General features: G+C 35.6%; 1 protein-coding gene across 7 annotated transcripts in view; it reads right to left on the bottom strand.

The window, feature by feature from the left end:
* Nucleotides 1–17,500, bottom strand: part of LOC136839164 (uncharacterized) — a 222,989-nt gene that overhangs the window by 27,145 nt on the left and 178,344 nt on the right. The gene's annotated exons all lie outside the window — the stretch shown is intronic.

The following is a 17,500-nucleotide window of genomic DNA, read 5'->3' as shown; positions in this document are numbered from 1 at the left end:
TTGGTTTTGTTGCCTAATGCAATACATCGTTTATACTCAAAATTAGAAACATAACTCAAAGACTGTAGACTTATGTCTCTTAGTGGGTCCTGCACAGCCTGTTCTTTAAACAGATAGGCCAAAGCTGAGAAATATATATCCATATACCTCCCTTTTACGAGTGTTATTGTTAATCGCCTGACTTCGACAAGAGAGCAGTGCTCTAAGAACCCGTTAAATATTTACTTCTAGGAAAATTTCTCTCGTAAACTACTTGCGTATCTGAAAAAAAAACCTATTTTTGAGGATTACTTGCTCAAATAAGCCACGAAATAGAAGCGCAGAGTGCATTACGTAACTGGTAAGTGTTCTTAAGATGTAAAAATCACTAACTCCGAGTCAGGATGAAGTGAATGATGATGTAAAGGAGAAATGGCGCCAACCCTCGCATAAAGATCGTCTAATTGCAACGACATCTCTATGCGTTCCTGGTATGAGCCGAACATAAACAAAGAGAGTTCTGGTTACACTTTCGAGATCAGTTGACTTCCAAAGGTCACCAGCATTTCGCTTGTGCCCCACACATATACATTCACGTCAGGGTTGAATGCTTGTTGTTAGGTGGCCTATGACGTCATGTTTATAACTGATCTTATTTTTATTTTGCCTGGACGCTGGCATGATTTAAATAAATCGGTTTGAAGTTTTAAGCTATGAATGTCCGCATTCAGTGATCCATGTGTACTGTTTTCTATTTTATTTATTTGAGCCGAGGTTTAAACGAGGGAACGAATCTTCAATTATTATCCGAGAGAGAGAGAGAGAGAGAGAGAGAGAGAGAGAGAGAGAGAGAGAGAGAGAGAGAGAGGGGAGAGAGGGGGAGTGGGATAATGGGGTTGGGCTAGAATATTGTATGATATTCTATTTAGTACAAGGCAAATCTGTGTTACGAGATCGCCTGACATATATTACACCACTTCATGACGTATTCCCATCTGATTTGCCTAAATGGCTAGAACATATATATATATATATATATATATATATATATATATATATATATATATATATATATATACACACACACATATATACAGTATATATATATATTTATATGTATGTATGTATGTATAAATAAAGGCTAAGGCCACGAAGGAAAACTGAAACAACGGAGTGGTTTCAATTTTCCTTCGTGGCCTTAGCCTTTATTTATACATTCATCACGTTCGATATCTTCGTGATTCATTTATATATATACATATATATATATATATATATATATATATATATATATATATATATATATATATATATATATATATATATTCATATATTTATATTTATTTATCTATTTATGTACGCACATATAATGTACATTTATGTATATATATATATATATATATATATATATATATATATATATATATATATATATATATAAATATATATATATATATATATATATATATATATATATATATATATATATATATATATATAATATACATATATATATAATATACATATATATATCTCTTTTCACTAATATTATTGTAGCACTAACTGAGCTGTGATTGTTGCTCTTTTATACGACAAAAACAAAAGCGAATCTACTCTCCACTCACCACTGGCGGTAGTAAGAAAGTAAGAGGATCAAAATAAAGAGGAAAAGAATGTAAGAGGAAGGCAAAGAAGAAAATAGCTTCACGTTCTGCTTATGTTTTCGTAAATCTGATATTTACTTATGGTAATGCATCCTGGAGTGACGCACCCAGCGCGGCGTTTATAATTATGCAGTGCTTCTTGCGTTGCATACATAAGGGGGCTGATGCAATGTGGGTTCCATAAATCTTAGAGTTTTATTTTGGGTATTTTTCTAGTTTCAGACGGTTTTGTGTATTCTCTGAGTACCCTAGGAATAGAAATGCCACCACCCCCTGAAACTTTACGTAAATATTCTTGAATATAGAGGTTAATATAGACTAAGGCAAGGACACATGGCATACGTATTTTCATGTAGACCTTTCCTATCCCTGCATCGAGGAAAACATGAAAAAGGAAAAGGAAGGGAGGAAGGAAGAAGAGCTAAAGGGCTTAATCACGCAGGTGGCTGATTTGTCTCTCAAGGAAGAACGGTCACAAAGTCATGAATTCAGAAAAGATTTTGACAGTGCAGAACTTCAAACACAGAAGGAGAAATGGAATTCAAAAGTCATGAAATATCAAGCGAAAATATGCAGCTAAAACAAATAAGACAAAATGGAAAAGCTACAGTAATTATTAAAACAATGACGAATGTCAAATCAGTGCAAGAAAAAGTGCTTTCAAGATTTTAGCCTTGTGTTTATAGAGCCGAAAATGTAGGCGTTAACTTTAACATAAGTTTTTTACAGACAAGCAAGCAGGGCATTCAAGCGAAGTATAATGCATAAGACAATGGTCACAAAACAGAAAATAGAAAAAATCCTTGTTTCATCATATATATATATATATATATATATATATATATATATATATATATATATATATATATATATATATATATATATATATATATATATATATGTGTGTGTGTGTGTGTGTGTGTGTGTAGGTGTGTGTGCGTTTATATATAATATATGTATATGTTTACATACATATATATAGCTCAAGTTCTTTGTGCATAATTCAGCAACTAATATCCTTGAGAAAAAGAAAAATGCTCCAAGAATCTCAATTGAAGCAAGAATCATTGACGAAATGAAGATATAAATATGCTGATGTATAAAATCTCGGAGGAGGATAGGGAAGTTCGTAATCAGTGATTTCATGGCTCTTAGGACACTGAAATCAAGTTCTTAAATAAGTCGCAAAATAGTAATTTCACTCATCCTAATTAACACTTATACATTATTGTCTACCTTCCACTAGTCCACGTACCTAGTTCTGAGCAATCCAAGCTGGTAATAAAAAAAAAAAATAGCGAGTGTAATCAGGCTGAAATTCGTTGGGGAAACAATATTTCACATGTATTTACAGGGTGTTTCGAAATTAGAGCCCCTCCCCTCTACAGCATAAACTAAAATTAATATGGACAAAAACAAAAGTAATTCAGAACAGGCATTTATTTAAGTTTCCCTCTGAGTATTTAATATTTTGTGTGGCCTCCATCTGCCTGCACCACAGCCTGCATTCTTGAGGGGTATGATTTCAGCAAATCGTAAAAAAAGCTGAGACTCAAACTCCATTTCCCTGAGCACTTCGGTCATCTCTCTTCGCAGGTCGTCGAGGCTTGGTATACCATCATAGTTCACTGTGCACGCTTCAACACGATCCTTTAAGATACTACCAATGTTTTCACACACATTAAGGTCAGGGGAGCTACCTGGAAATTCACTTGACGAGAAGAAATCGACACCACTATTTCGAAGCAGCTCCTGTGTCTGAAGAGCCTTGAAACATGGTGCCTTATCATGCAAAAATGTGACTTTTCAGTTTCTCTGAAGTATTCGCCATTCCATGACTGTCCTTTTTCTTTGATGATCCACATTAACCGTTTGGCTGTGAAACAGAGAAAAATTCCCAAACATTCAGGAAATTATTTTCACAACTTGGCAATAGCGCACGTCATCGCTGATATCATCCAACTTTGCAGCCCAAATGATGTCATTTTTATGATTTTGCTTCCTGACTGTGTAAATGAAGAATTCAACTGATGCGGCAACATGGAGAAAGTCAGATTCATCCCAATCTCTAAGAAATGAACCACAAAACCATGCATGGTCTTCTCTCTGTTGCTGAGTGATGTTGGGCTTACTGATAACATGAAATGGCTTGATACCAGATTTTTTCAACTCACGATATGCAGCACTATAACTTCTCTTCTTTCTCCTTTTTGTTTTTAGTTCAAGCGCCAATTTACGTAAAGACTTTCTTGGTCTACCCACTGCCTCAGCTATGATGTCTTTTGACTCCTGAGAAAGGACTACAGGCCTTCCAAGATTCTCACTCTTTTCGCGATGACAGTCATATGGATTTTTGTTCCAGTTTCTTTTAACAAAGGATTCATCTCTTTTAATGTATTTAGCTATCCAGGAACGTGAATTGAAGGATGCGCCAGCATGCCTGGCCTCTCTGAAGGTTATAGCCTGGATTCGGTCACTCCATCTGATTTCCTCCGAGCCGTTAGCCACGGCTGTATCTAACTCCGTCACTCAGTCTGAAAATACAAGAAATGTAAAATGAAAAATAGCTTAATAGAAACTTAAAATAATGTACTTGGAGATAGGCTATAGCAGAAAACTTCATAACTTTCGATTTGTTCTGTGGAGGGGGCTCTAATTTCGAAACACCCGGTATATGTATCAGTGCAATATCAATAGTAGCATAATAGCAGCAATGACTGATATATGAGAGAGAGAGAGAGAGAGAGAGAGAGAGAGAGAGTTTAGAAAATATTTCATGTAAAAGAACCTTTTATTTATTTAGTCTTCTACCTCTCTGCGAAGTTTGAATACACACTGAAGAAGGGATCATTTTAAGAATCTCTCAGACAGCATTGTTGCTGACATTACTTCATAAAAATCGACGTGTTACTGTCATAACTTTTAACCTTGAAGAGCAAATTTTAGTGTACTATTTCCGTAACCTTACTGAAACTTCGTGTAATGTAATAATTACAATCTGCAAAATGAAAATGAAAAGCCTTAATAAATTTGGAGTAGTGAAATAGTCATTATCCTGATATGGGAATTTGCGTATATAAATACAATTGTACGTAACACACAACAGGTACTTGCATAGCACACGTACGAAGGATATGACTAATGAAAAATTCAGTGGTTTACCAAATTGTTGCTACATTTGTAGCCCGATAGAAAAAAAAAAAAAAGATGATTTCCACTGTTTCCAAGTAGAAATTCGATTCAATGGTGCTTCGACCATTTTTTGTTTAACGAAGACCTGAAATATTGGTGTCCCCACACCCAGTTCATGTTCAAGGCCTTTGCATAATAACAGGCCTTTCCGTCGGAATCCCGCCTGTTGCAATATGTGGCAACTGGAAAAGAAGAGGGGGAGGAGGAGAAGAAGAAGAAGAAGAAGAAGGAAAGAGACCTGGAAGAGGAGTTAAGGAAATATATGTCGGGCGGGGGGGGGGGCTTCAGAACTGTGTTTGGAAGCTTCATTTTCTTTTGTTGTAAATAAAAGTCAAGAAACAAATTGGTCGCAAAATTAGGCACTCAATATTTGATAATAATTGAGAGAAAATGATTTGATAAGATACAGCGTAATTTGATACGCGGAGCAAAATTTTCAGTTAAACACCAAAAAAGTATAACATTTTTCATACTCGGTAACTGGCAAAGGGGTATCGTTATTGTTTCCCGTGGAATTATGTTCATTAGTTATTTCGTTTTGCTCGTTTTTAGTTTTCTGTAAAAGAAAACTATTGTAGTGCCGGCTTTGTCTGTGCGTTCGCACTTATTCTGTTCGCCCTCAGATCTGAAAAACTACTGAGGCTACAGGGCTGCAAATTGGTATGTTGATCATCCACCCTCCTGTCATCAAACATGCCAAGTTGCAGCCCTCTAGCCTCGGTAGTTTTTATTTTATTTAAGGTTAAAGTTAGCCATAATCATGCTTCTGGCAACGATGTAGGATACGCCACCATCGGGCCGTGGTTAAAGTTTCATGGACTGTGGATCATACAGCATTATACCGAGACCACTGAAAAAAAGATCTATTTTTGGTGGCCTTGATTATACGCTGTAGCGGCTGTACAGAGAACTCGATAGCGCCGAAGATACTTCGGCGCATTTTTTATTTGTAATTTATCATAAGCACATAAAACGTTACGTCAGGAACCTAACGAAAATTTGACCAAAGTTGGTACTCGGAACCGGCAACAAGAAGTAGGTTTAGGGCGGACAAACGAATATGACTTTGAGATAAGGGACTTCTGGAGTCCTTCATGGCCTCCTCGCAGATGTCCTAGGCTCAAGAAACCGAAAACGTAAGCATCAATACTTTAGATTTTGTTTACTAAATTTGATTATGCCTCCTCTTGCATGATTTCAACTGAATCCCGATAAATACCCTTTTCTGATATTTATCGGGTAAAATGAGTTAATAGTGTTTGGACAGTACACCCGCATCGAATATTTTGTTTACTTGCTTCTTCTCCCATCAACGTAATTTTAACTCGGGAGTTTGTTTAAAAAGATTTAAAACTTCTCCAACGCCCTTTTGTTAATAAAAATATTTCGAAAATCTTTTATCAAAATGGGACATTGGTATATATTTTCAGAAAAATAGAAAAATACCTATGTTAATATATACGGTATATATATATATATATATATATATATATATATATATATATATATATATATATATATATATATATATATATATATATATATATATATATATATATATATATATATATATATATATATATAACGTGCGTGTGTGTGTGTGTTTATATGTATGTATTTTTAATAGCCCTCATGACCTGTCTCTCTCTCTCTCTCTCTCTCCGCAAGCTGACCAGCCTCTTTTATTTGCACACCCACGGTAAACATGTAGTTGTCCCTATTCATACAGGCCTGGTCATTGTAGGCGAAGTGTTTCCTCATCCCAGAGGTTGTTTATACAAAGGTAAGTGCCCAATCTTAACAACCACACAGGAGTCTTCCTCATTGTTAATTCATGTTCAACTCATACAATACTTTTTATTCATCGAATACTTACAGTATCTCTTATTTTTCTTTTTACTGTATTCAAAAATCTTTGGTCGAATTGTTTATGTTTGCTATTTCTTTCTTTATACAGTGGGAAAGGCTTGTTAGGCTTGAACAAGTTCAAAATAATAAGAGGAAACTGAATCATTAAAGATCTTTGCTTTAATATCTAGAAACAAAACAAAATAAAAGCTAAAAATAAAAAAAATAATCTTTTGTGGGACTGGAAGGTGTTAACAGCGGACTATTCCACAGCTGCTGAAATTTTATATCAGCCCTAACCAAGCAATGTCCGTTTAAGACTGTGATTTTTTATCCATGAAACCAAGGATAATAAGAAAAAATAAATCGTCTAACGATATCCTTTGATTGAACACAAGAATGTCGAACAACTTTTCTAAAATCTGATTTTGAAGTGAAAGAGACCTTGCAAAATATTTCTCCAACAATCTTCTTTTAACGAACATTTCTGCATAATGTTGTTCATAAAAACTGACTTCAGGAAAACAGAACATCTAATTAAATGTTCTTCAAAGAAGTTGACCTCGAAATAAACCAAAATATTCTTTAGCAATACATAACCTTGAGGAAGGGATTCTGGAAATTATAAGTCTTGAAAAAAACTGGTTTTGAATAATTTTTTCTACTACTCTAGATAGATATTAGTTATCTGTCAAGGTAACTAATTACATAAGAAACAGAAGAACCTTGTTTGTGGTTAGTGATGTTACTTTTTTGGACGTGGCAAGGTACTGAAAGGTTAAATCGAAATTAATCTCCTCACATATATGAAAGCGTTAAAACATGCCACACACGATACAAATATCACACTGTACGACTCTGGCACTGAATATTTTTGTGAAGAAAAACCATTCACACTGCCTCATGAATCGTCTACACTACTCTTCTAAGATTTTGAAACGTGTGCCGGAAGCGGATGGCCCAGAGGTAACATCCTCTAAAATTATCTCCAAACACCAGAAAATAACAAACAGAACATAGTGTTTTTATGAAGCCACAACATTCCCCCTGTCTACTTTACTTTATATCACGTTTCCTAATATTACTAATTCTTAGCTCTTATTAGTCAACTTCTAATCGCTGGGCTTCCTGTATCTCTCGGAAATAGATTGGAATAAGACCTTGGAAGCAAGAGATTAATTTGTGCCCTGTGGATAAACGGCCTCCAGCTAGCGCTCACCGGAAATGACGTTATTGGTGTCACCGCTGGCGTGCCTCTGGGCCAGGGCGTCCGCTTGAGTCACTTTTCGGGCACCGTGTGATAAGATTCTATACATTCCTACAACAAATTCCTTTCTTATTTATTTCAAGAGCATATGAATAATGATTTTACTCTTTCTCTTTCTGTAATTGTATTTGATGACATGGTTTTATGGATTAAATCAAAGCTAAGAGGTAACTGGATCAATTTAAAGACTGGTATGGCATCAAAATATATACAAAGGCTCAACTGATGTCACATGATATGCGCCAATCTTCGTTGATTCATAGGGAATCCACCACCTCGGAGCCAGTTAATTAAATGATTGTGGTCTTGGGAGACGAAACTACCTAATATGGCAATTAAACGCTAAAGTGACAGAGGCGGGATTTAGGCAGACATGAAATGGGAGGGTACATAACTGGTTCGTATTCTCTAGAAGATTATCATGCAGCTGATATGAGAAAAAAATAATGACCGTCCAGTGCTTGAACTCGTTTCCCTTTCTTAGAAGGACCTTTGAGATTTCAGTGATCTGTTTCCTATTGAATTTTGTACATATTTTCTAACTTCCGAAAAAAATCCGGGAAAAATAACTGCAATCAACGTGTTAAACAATTCCCTTCTACTGAAGAAACTTTAAGGTTTCGCTGCGTAAATGTTAAAGTGATGAAGGCGAGCTTCGGATAGACATGAAATAGGGGGGAAAGTAACTGGTGATTCACATTCTCTAGTAGGTTATATCATGCAGCTGACATGAGAAAAAGTAATTACTCGTCTCCCTTTCATAGTAGGAGCGTTGAAATTTCAGTGATCTATTTCCCATTACATTTTGTACATATCTTTTTCTAAATTCTTACCCCCCCACAAAAATAAAGAAAAAATAACTACCATCCAACGTCTTACAAACTTCCCTTCCACAAAATAAATTTCGAGAATTCATTGATCTACATCCCATCATGTATTGTACATAAATTTTTCATTTAACTCACTATGGAATAAAATAAAAACTTTCATGAAAAGATACAAAAATCAACCACTATCCAATGTTATTTTCTCACATGTGTCCCGTTCACGCAGGGACTTCACTGGGATCAAGGATGACCTCAGTGCAAGTCGAACCAAAATAACAGATAAGGGCTTCCGGTTTCGCCATTCATAGTGACGTCACCACTCTGCTGACAACGCTGTAGTTGTTATTGCTGAAATGACCGAGATAGGATAATGAGGGACTCTCTTAATTTAGGGTTCATGGTTACCCAGAGGATTTTAAAAAATTATGGTTTTTCTCTTAATTCTCCCAATTCTGGGAAGATGAATTGGTCTCTTTTAGAGTTATTATCACGCGGTTATTGCTTGAACGCGTCATAGGCGACTTGCTGTCCCTTTTCTGAAACCATCAACACCAGGGTTTATGTTCTGAGTGAGGCTGACGCTGTCAGACTTGCTGATCTCAGCTGTTTTTTTTTTTTAACAAAATTGTTGTTGACTGTCTATATCTGTGGTTCAACAAACAAATAAATAGGTAATTAAACATTCCATGCAATGCAAGGTATAAGGATTTCTTTTAATAAAAGATCCTTTATTCATCCTTCCTTTGGATAATTATGTCCTCATCTAGTCTTTTCCCTTTCAATGTATTTTTATGCATTTCAGCGCAGATTTTAACTTTTCATCGTGAAGCGCATTGAAATATATATCATCCCTATTTCAGAATTTAAGTTTTCTCAGTTTCTGTACGACGGAACATGTACCAAGAAACAGTTTCTTAAGCAGCGATGGGGTGTTAACATACCCAATACCATGACGACATGGAGAAACGTAAGAGTAATGTAAAAATATAAATAAACACACCAGTAAATTTCAAGTCAAATGGGTGACGAATGAGCGTGGGCAGAAAAATGTAAAAATATAAATAAGCACACAAGTAAATTTCAAGTCAAATGGGTGACGAATGAGCGTGGGCAGAAAAATGTAAAAATATAAATAAACACACCAGTAAATTTCAAGTCAAATGGGTGACGAATGAGCGCGGGCAGAAAAATGTAAAAATATAAATAAGTACACAAGTAAATTTCAAGTCAAATGGGTGACGAATGAGCGTGGACAGAAAACTGTAAAAATATAAATAAGCACACAATTAAATTTCACGTCAAATGGGTGACGAATGAGCGTGGGCAGAAAAAATGTAAAAATATAAATAAGCACACAAGTAAATTTCACGTCAAATGGGTGACGAATGAGCGTGGACAGAAAAATGTAAAAATATAAATAAGCACACCAGTAAATTTCAAGTCAAATGGGTGACGAATGAGCGTGGGCAGAAAAATGTAAAAATATAAATAAGCACTCAAGTAAATTTCAAGTCAAATGGGTGACGAATGAGCGTGGACAGAAAAATGTAAAAATATAAATAAGCACACAAGTAAATTTCACGTCAAATGGGTGACGAATGAGCGTGGGCAGAAAAATGTAAAAATATAAATAAGCACAGAAAATAGAAAGCGTAAATTTTTGCTGGTCTCATCATTTACTCATAATACTGAAGGCATCTTATATACGGGGGAACATTCTTAGACGTTATTTTAGATAGGAGAAGGACAGTATGGTCCACCATTAACTAAAACAAAGATAAAATAAGCTTCCTTAGCGGGCTGAGAAAGAAGTTGAAATAGCAAATTTGGTCATAAGGTTTCTTAGGTAGACCTCACTGAAATTTTAAGAGGCGACGTCCGACTGGAGTTGCCCTTTGACTTGCGGTGCAGGCTACCGCTTTCACCATGAGGACTTGTTACGACTTTCAGGAGCCATTTTCTTTTTCTAATTCTCTTTTTAATTTTAAAAGGCAGTAGATAACAGTACGCTCAACTATCGTTAGGAGATTAATGATCGCAATTATAAGTTGTATTAGTAATCAATAAAGGTTTTATCTGTATTTTGACTGCTTAAAAGGACGCCGACTTTGAAACGCGCACTCAAACACACACACACACATACATATATATATATATATATATATATATATATATATATATATATATATATATATATATATATATATATATATATATATATATATATATATATATATATATATATATATATATGTATATATGTGTGTGTGTGTGTATATATGTATAATGTATAGCGTGTGAGGCCGTGTTATTTTTGCAAATATACAAATGCTCTCGGGAGTGTGTATTATTTTCCATTCTTCATTCCTTTTCGTAAAGACATGGCGATCACTCTCATTAAATTTGATGATGACTTTAAGACTTTCTAGACGTTTTCATGTACATTTGTAAATATACATCCAATTATCTTAAGTCTTCGTTTCCTTGTTACGTGGTTCTATTTCAGGTGCCGAATAACCTGCAGTTTCCAGCGAAGACCTGACCAGTCTCTCATACATTACAAAATGAACAATCGCTCAATTGCACAAAAATATACGCTCTGTGATTTAGTGCCCACTCCGACCTTTGACCCCATGTCCTTTGCCATGACCTCTTCCTTGGGTTGTTGGCACACGAATGTCCGAGTCTGAAGGTAAGTAATACATCAATGCATACGACAGAGGTTAGAAGAAATATTGCTAATTAACCGTTTTCTGCGCCAGCAACTTGTGTCCTTGGCTGTTGCACCTACTTGAAGGATTTCCTAGTATGAGGTTTTTAACTAGAATTATAATTATAACTACTGCTTAAAGGTTAAAGAAGTCACACGCCTCCTGGCTGTCGATTTTTACATCTTTGTTATTTTTTGTTCCAGATCCTTACTTTGAAGTGTTTGTTTACGTAAAAAAAATATGGATTATTGAATTTACTTCTTCTTCAGCCTTTGTGCTCTGAAGACTCTACAGATTCTTGCAGAAGAGGGTTTGCCAATAATTAAAGGAACTGAATATTACTTTTTCCTAATACTGTAAAATTACTCAATATTTCATTACTCAAACATTGCATTTTCACTTATCTCGCTTGTAAGGTCTGCCTATTTACTGAGATATTGTATGGTAATTTTACGAGAGTAATATATTTGGGGTTTTTACCATCGGTGTGTAGAAACTGTGGGGGGAGACAGTGAATTCTGTACTGGTATTCTAACACCAAAACTGGTAGTAAAATCTTCTCCTTTAGTTTGCCCATCTAACTATTTAATATATCTGTTACGTTTACCTTGTCATCGTTGTTATGGGCGGCTTTGAGAGCAAGAGCACGTGTTAGAATAAGGCTGAATTAATCAAATAATAATCGTCATAGCCAGCCTTCCTATACTATTAAAGGGCTTTCCACCAAACTTGGTACTGTGGTAAGCATCTAGTCCATAGATCTTGAACTACAAAAGATTATCATCGCCTCCTACACGATGCTTCGCAAAGGGTCCCTATTGAATTCTGCCCTTAAGTCTTTCCTGTGCTTTTACTTCCACAGATATCCACTCACTTCTAGCCTTCCGTCTCATAGTTCTCTCCCGTCTAAGTCTGGGTTTTCCAACTCTCCTGGTGACCACAGGAAACCAACAGATCCCGTCACATATAATTCTCTCATGTTTGGTGCGCAGGACATGCCCAAACCATCTCCATCGCCCCTCCATCATTATCTCACCAACATTGTAGAAGTTAAGTATATCTTAGTTTAACCATGCCACTGAGTTGATTAACAGCTCTCCTAGGGCTGGCCCGAAGGATTAGATTTATTTTACGTGGCTAAGAACCAACTGGTTACCTAGCAACTGGACCTACAGAGAAATGAATTTCTACCACCAGAAATAAATTCCTCTAATTCTTCATTGGCCGGTCGGAGAGTCGAACGCTGGGCCAACAGCGTGCTAGCCGAGAGCTCTACCCACCCCTCCAATGAAGAACCAACATTGTAGAACTTCCGTAATTTCCTTTTTGGCATAATTTCTTACTCTTTCCTGCCAGCTGATCCTTATTTTTCATCTTAAAGGTTGATTTTCAATGAACAAAATCTTTTAGTTATAATTTCACGTCGTATCATGAGATTCATACCCGTATAACAATGCTCACCGTACTAGATTAATGTATAATCATGCTTTCATAGGTCGGAGCTGATTGGAGGTGGTTAGGGGCCACGTATTCATTTTGCAATTGCCTGAGAGTGTTTTTATTAAATTGCTAAGTATCTTAAAGAGTTATGAGACCTGTAGGTGAAGATGCAGGAAGTAACTGAATGATAAATTCCTATTGTTGGTATCCTGTCCATAAGGTAATTTAGAAATCACTAAGAAAGCAATAATGGAGCTTTGTTGGTCGTACTTACTGACGATATCCTAATATGGATGTTCTGATGATAGTTTTATTGGGAAAATGTTAAAAAGTTTATTCATCGATGTTATTAAAAACTGAAGTGTACTTATGAAATTTAGCCTCATAACAATTCAGCTGTTGATCACCTACAATACATAATCACGAATGAGAAATCATGAACTGAGAATTTCTCTGCACAAGAGCCAAAACTGCACTCCCATACTACGTAAAAGGAGCCGCAACAGGGTTACTTCGAAACAGGATTTCCTCGTTTAAAAGAGGGCGTTTTTCTTGGCCCTGTTCAAAACAGAAACTTCACTCGTCGAGCTGGTAGAGTGATTAATGCAAAGAAATGACTAATGTGTTATCCCTCGAGAGAGCAAGTTGCTTCTCACGGCTGTGATTCAGAAGATCAGTCGACACTTGACGTCATTAAAGAAGCTTCGAGTGTCTTGTCCTGAGTGCAAGTGGACGTTTCCTGCGCTTCTTTGTTCTGAGGCTTCTGTATCTTTTTTTAGAGATAATTTCATCCGAATCCAGCGAAGAGAAGTTGCGGTTCATTTACCGTTATACCCATCCTGAAAGCTGCATCGTATGTTTAATTACAATGGAGGATCTCTTCAGATCTTCACTTGTTGAAGAAATGATTAGGTAAATGATCATAACATCTCATTTCATCTGAGTATGCTATATTTCGCATCTCTCTCATAGTAGATGAAGAAACAAATTAAGAAACCGAGAGCGTTTCCTAAATAAAAACCGCCGTGACGTACAAATGTAACAACTGCAATTAAACAACCATTTAAGAATAGTGTTCATATCCTAAAGAGTAGGATGTATACAAGGGCTCTGCGCTGAGTCATATCAATCGACATTCGACGTAAATTCTGGCTATAAATGAAACAGAGTCTGAGGGATATAAAGGAGCTAAATGGCCAAGAAACAAATATAAATCACACACACACACACACACAACAAAAAAAGTTGGTTTCACTGAAATCATCGGAGTCTGGCAAACTTAACGAAAGTCGTAACGAAGGGATGAGAACTGTTCTGAAGAGATTACATAGTTGGCAGACACTGACAAGCGCCAAAATAAAAAAAAATTTAGGCGACGTTTGGTAAATTCTTCTCTGTGCGTGATCAACTAATCTCAACTTTCACTTGGGCTTAATTGATGCTAACAACTGCAATGACGTTGAAATCTCCAGTAGTAGGGCATTTTCTTAGTTCGTAGATGCTAACGACTAAATTTCTGCCTCAAATGCTCGGATGAAGGCGAAACTTGATAAAGTGATAAACAATCATATCCTGGCTATTATTCAATTTTGATTAATGGCTCACAGTTCCTTTCCTCGTAGACTTAGGTATCCTTCGGGATGTTTATGTTACGTTCTTTATTTCTGTACTCTATGTTCCTAATATTTGTAAATCAGTCAGTAAAAATATTTACGGATGTTTATATACAAACACACACATATAATATATATATACGTGTGTTTGTGTATGTATTAGTGTTAATATGAACTGGCTATGACTAATGTTTTGTCTTCTCTGCAGCCACACCTGTTACGGGAAATGACTTAAATCTAAAAAGAAAAATGGATGTGAAATTGCGGTGCAGAGGGACATCTAAGTGCCACTTCTCAACATGCTAAACTCTCTCACAGGAAAACGCCGTTAATCTGAATCCCAAGCGATAATTCAAAGTTAACACTATAGTAAAAATGCAGTAAAAAAAAAAACTGTTTTCCAAAGAACAAGAAAGTCTCAACCATAAATATTCCGCTATGAGAGCAATTGCCGTCTTTACTAGTCATATACAACGAAACCTATTCGTATTGTCGATATTCTGCTGAATTCCCTATTCTCTTCACATGCGTAGTCGAAGCGTAAATATAGCATTACGCAATGTAATAAAGATTAAAGTCACTTATAAGTCAGTCATTTCCCCATTAAGATTTATTACTTGCCAGTCTACAAGCATGTCATAAGTAACTCATCCAGTTACACTACTTATCAGACGTGACACACAAACCCACAAAAGAAAACGAGAAAGAAGTAAAGAGAGAGAGAGAGAGAGAGAGAGAGAGAGAGAGAGAGAGAGAGAGAGGAGGGTTACATACCTAATCCCTTCTCAGCTACGTCATATGGCACCACCGCCACCACCGCCGCCACTGCAATTTTGATAATGACGGCAATACGCATTAGTCAAACTGCGTAAGCTGTGATGATGATGCTCCACTAACACTGTCTTTCTTATCAGCTGTGAACTGACGTCTGTCTGTTTGTTTGCTGGATAAGAGTGATTACTGAAGGCCGTCTGGATGTATTGTTAGGGAGAGAGAGAGAGAGAGAGAGAGAGAGAGAGAGAGAGAGAGATTATGGGACTAAAAATAGTTCGCATCACGCCATGTGGTAACTGATCTTTTTAGCATGGCTTCTGGCAGGGATCTTTTATTTAATTTTTGAACACACACAAACACACACACACACACTCTTCCACACATATTGACAATCATACGAAACCACATCTGTCTATCCATCTATCTAACTTCGTGTATGCGTAGTTAGCTAGTTAGTTAGTAATTTCTTGACACGTTTTTACAGAGTAATCATATAAATATAACCATTTCAAATTATTGAAACGAAGTACAAATATGGGGGTCAAGTTCCTTAATCATTAAGAATTTTTCCATTATACATAAGAGCAATATTATACTAGCTGGCATCTGATAAGAAAACTTATCAATATATTTTTCTACTATTAACGTAAACCGTTATTTTCTCTAAAGAAACTCATACATACATGTGAACCCATTTACAGTGTATGGCTTCATGGCTAACAGAAATATGCATATATATATATATATATACTGTATATATATATATATATATATATATATATATATATATATATATATATATATATATATATATATATATATATATATATATATATATATATATATATATATATATATATATATATATATATATATACTGTATATATATTTATATATATATATAAAGAGAGAGAGACCAAAACTGTTCCTCTCAGTCTACTAGTCAGTACCCCAGCCTGATCTTTCATCTCCCAACCTATTAATGAATTCTCTCTTTAACAGAGTATAGGGAATGAAGTCTTTGCGGTATTAGGTATTAGCTCAGGAAGTTTGGGTAATTTAAGTGAAAAATATTATCTATGAACGCATTACATATTAGGTAAATCAATAGAATCATACAGAAAGATAATACACACAAACACACACACAATACATAGAGACACACACAATGCACACACATATATATTATATACTGTATACACACGCACACACACACACACACACACATATATATATATATATATATATATATATATATACATATATATATATATATATATATATATATATATATATATATATATATATATATATATGCATATATATAAATACAAACACACACACATGCATACATACATACATACATACATATACGTATATATGTGTAAATGCATGTGTTTGTGTGCAGAGAGTAAGTGACTTTGTGTGCGTGTTAGAGAGAGAGAGAGAGAGAGAGAGAGAGAGAGAGAGAGAGAGACAGAGAGAGAGAGAGAGAATCTATTCTGCACAAACCATATTTCAGATGCCAGGGAGAATAACAGTAGCACTGTACACTCCCGGGCAAAGAAAAACGGCCTTGAGCTACTAATATGAGAAATAGGTTGGTGGGGATATACATTTGCTCCCGTTCGTCTGTTTGTTCGTGAAACCAATACAAAAATGAAAGAGAATGATAATCGAAAGTCACAGAGAGCGCTTTTAACCTAAGAAGCTTCTGGTGCACACTTTCGTTTTATTGATGGCAATGCAGTCAAATATGTTCTCACTCCCAGATGGGTGCTGTGACGTTCGTGACTGTGGAGAATCGAGATTCTAATGAGAATCAGATGGCCGGCCCTTTTGCTTTGGCGTGACGTTGGATGTAGGTGAAAAAAAAATGATGATAAAGGAAATGGAGACTAGGACAGAAACAAGGTTAGGATACATGCGCCGAAGCCGGAAAAGTAAAATGTAAATATGAACAAGAATGAAAAGTAATGATGTTATCGATCAAGATCAAGATGGGAAGAAACACATGAGAATCAAACACACGTCAAAAAAAAAGCCGTTGGGTAAAAGTTAATAAATAACGATGCAAACGATAATCAAAACGAAGACAACAAACACATAAACTGTGTGAGAGACAATTGAGGAGTTTAATTGACAAAAGTGAACCTGCTAGTGGACCATCTCACAACTCCAAGTA

This window comes from Macrobrachium rosenbergii, chromosome 6 (genome assembly GCF_040412425.1).
Source record: "Macrobrachium rosenbergii isolate ZJJX-2024 chromosome 6, ASM4041242v1, whole genome shotgun sequence".
Lineage (NCBI taxonomy): Eukaryota > Metazoa > Arthropoda > Malacostraca > Decapoda > Palaemonidae > Macrobrachium > Macrobrachium rosenbergii.
Note: the sequence above shows the minus strand (reverse complement) of the source record. Positions and strands in the feature narration are given on the sequence as shown.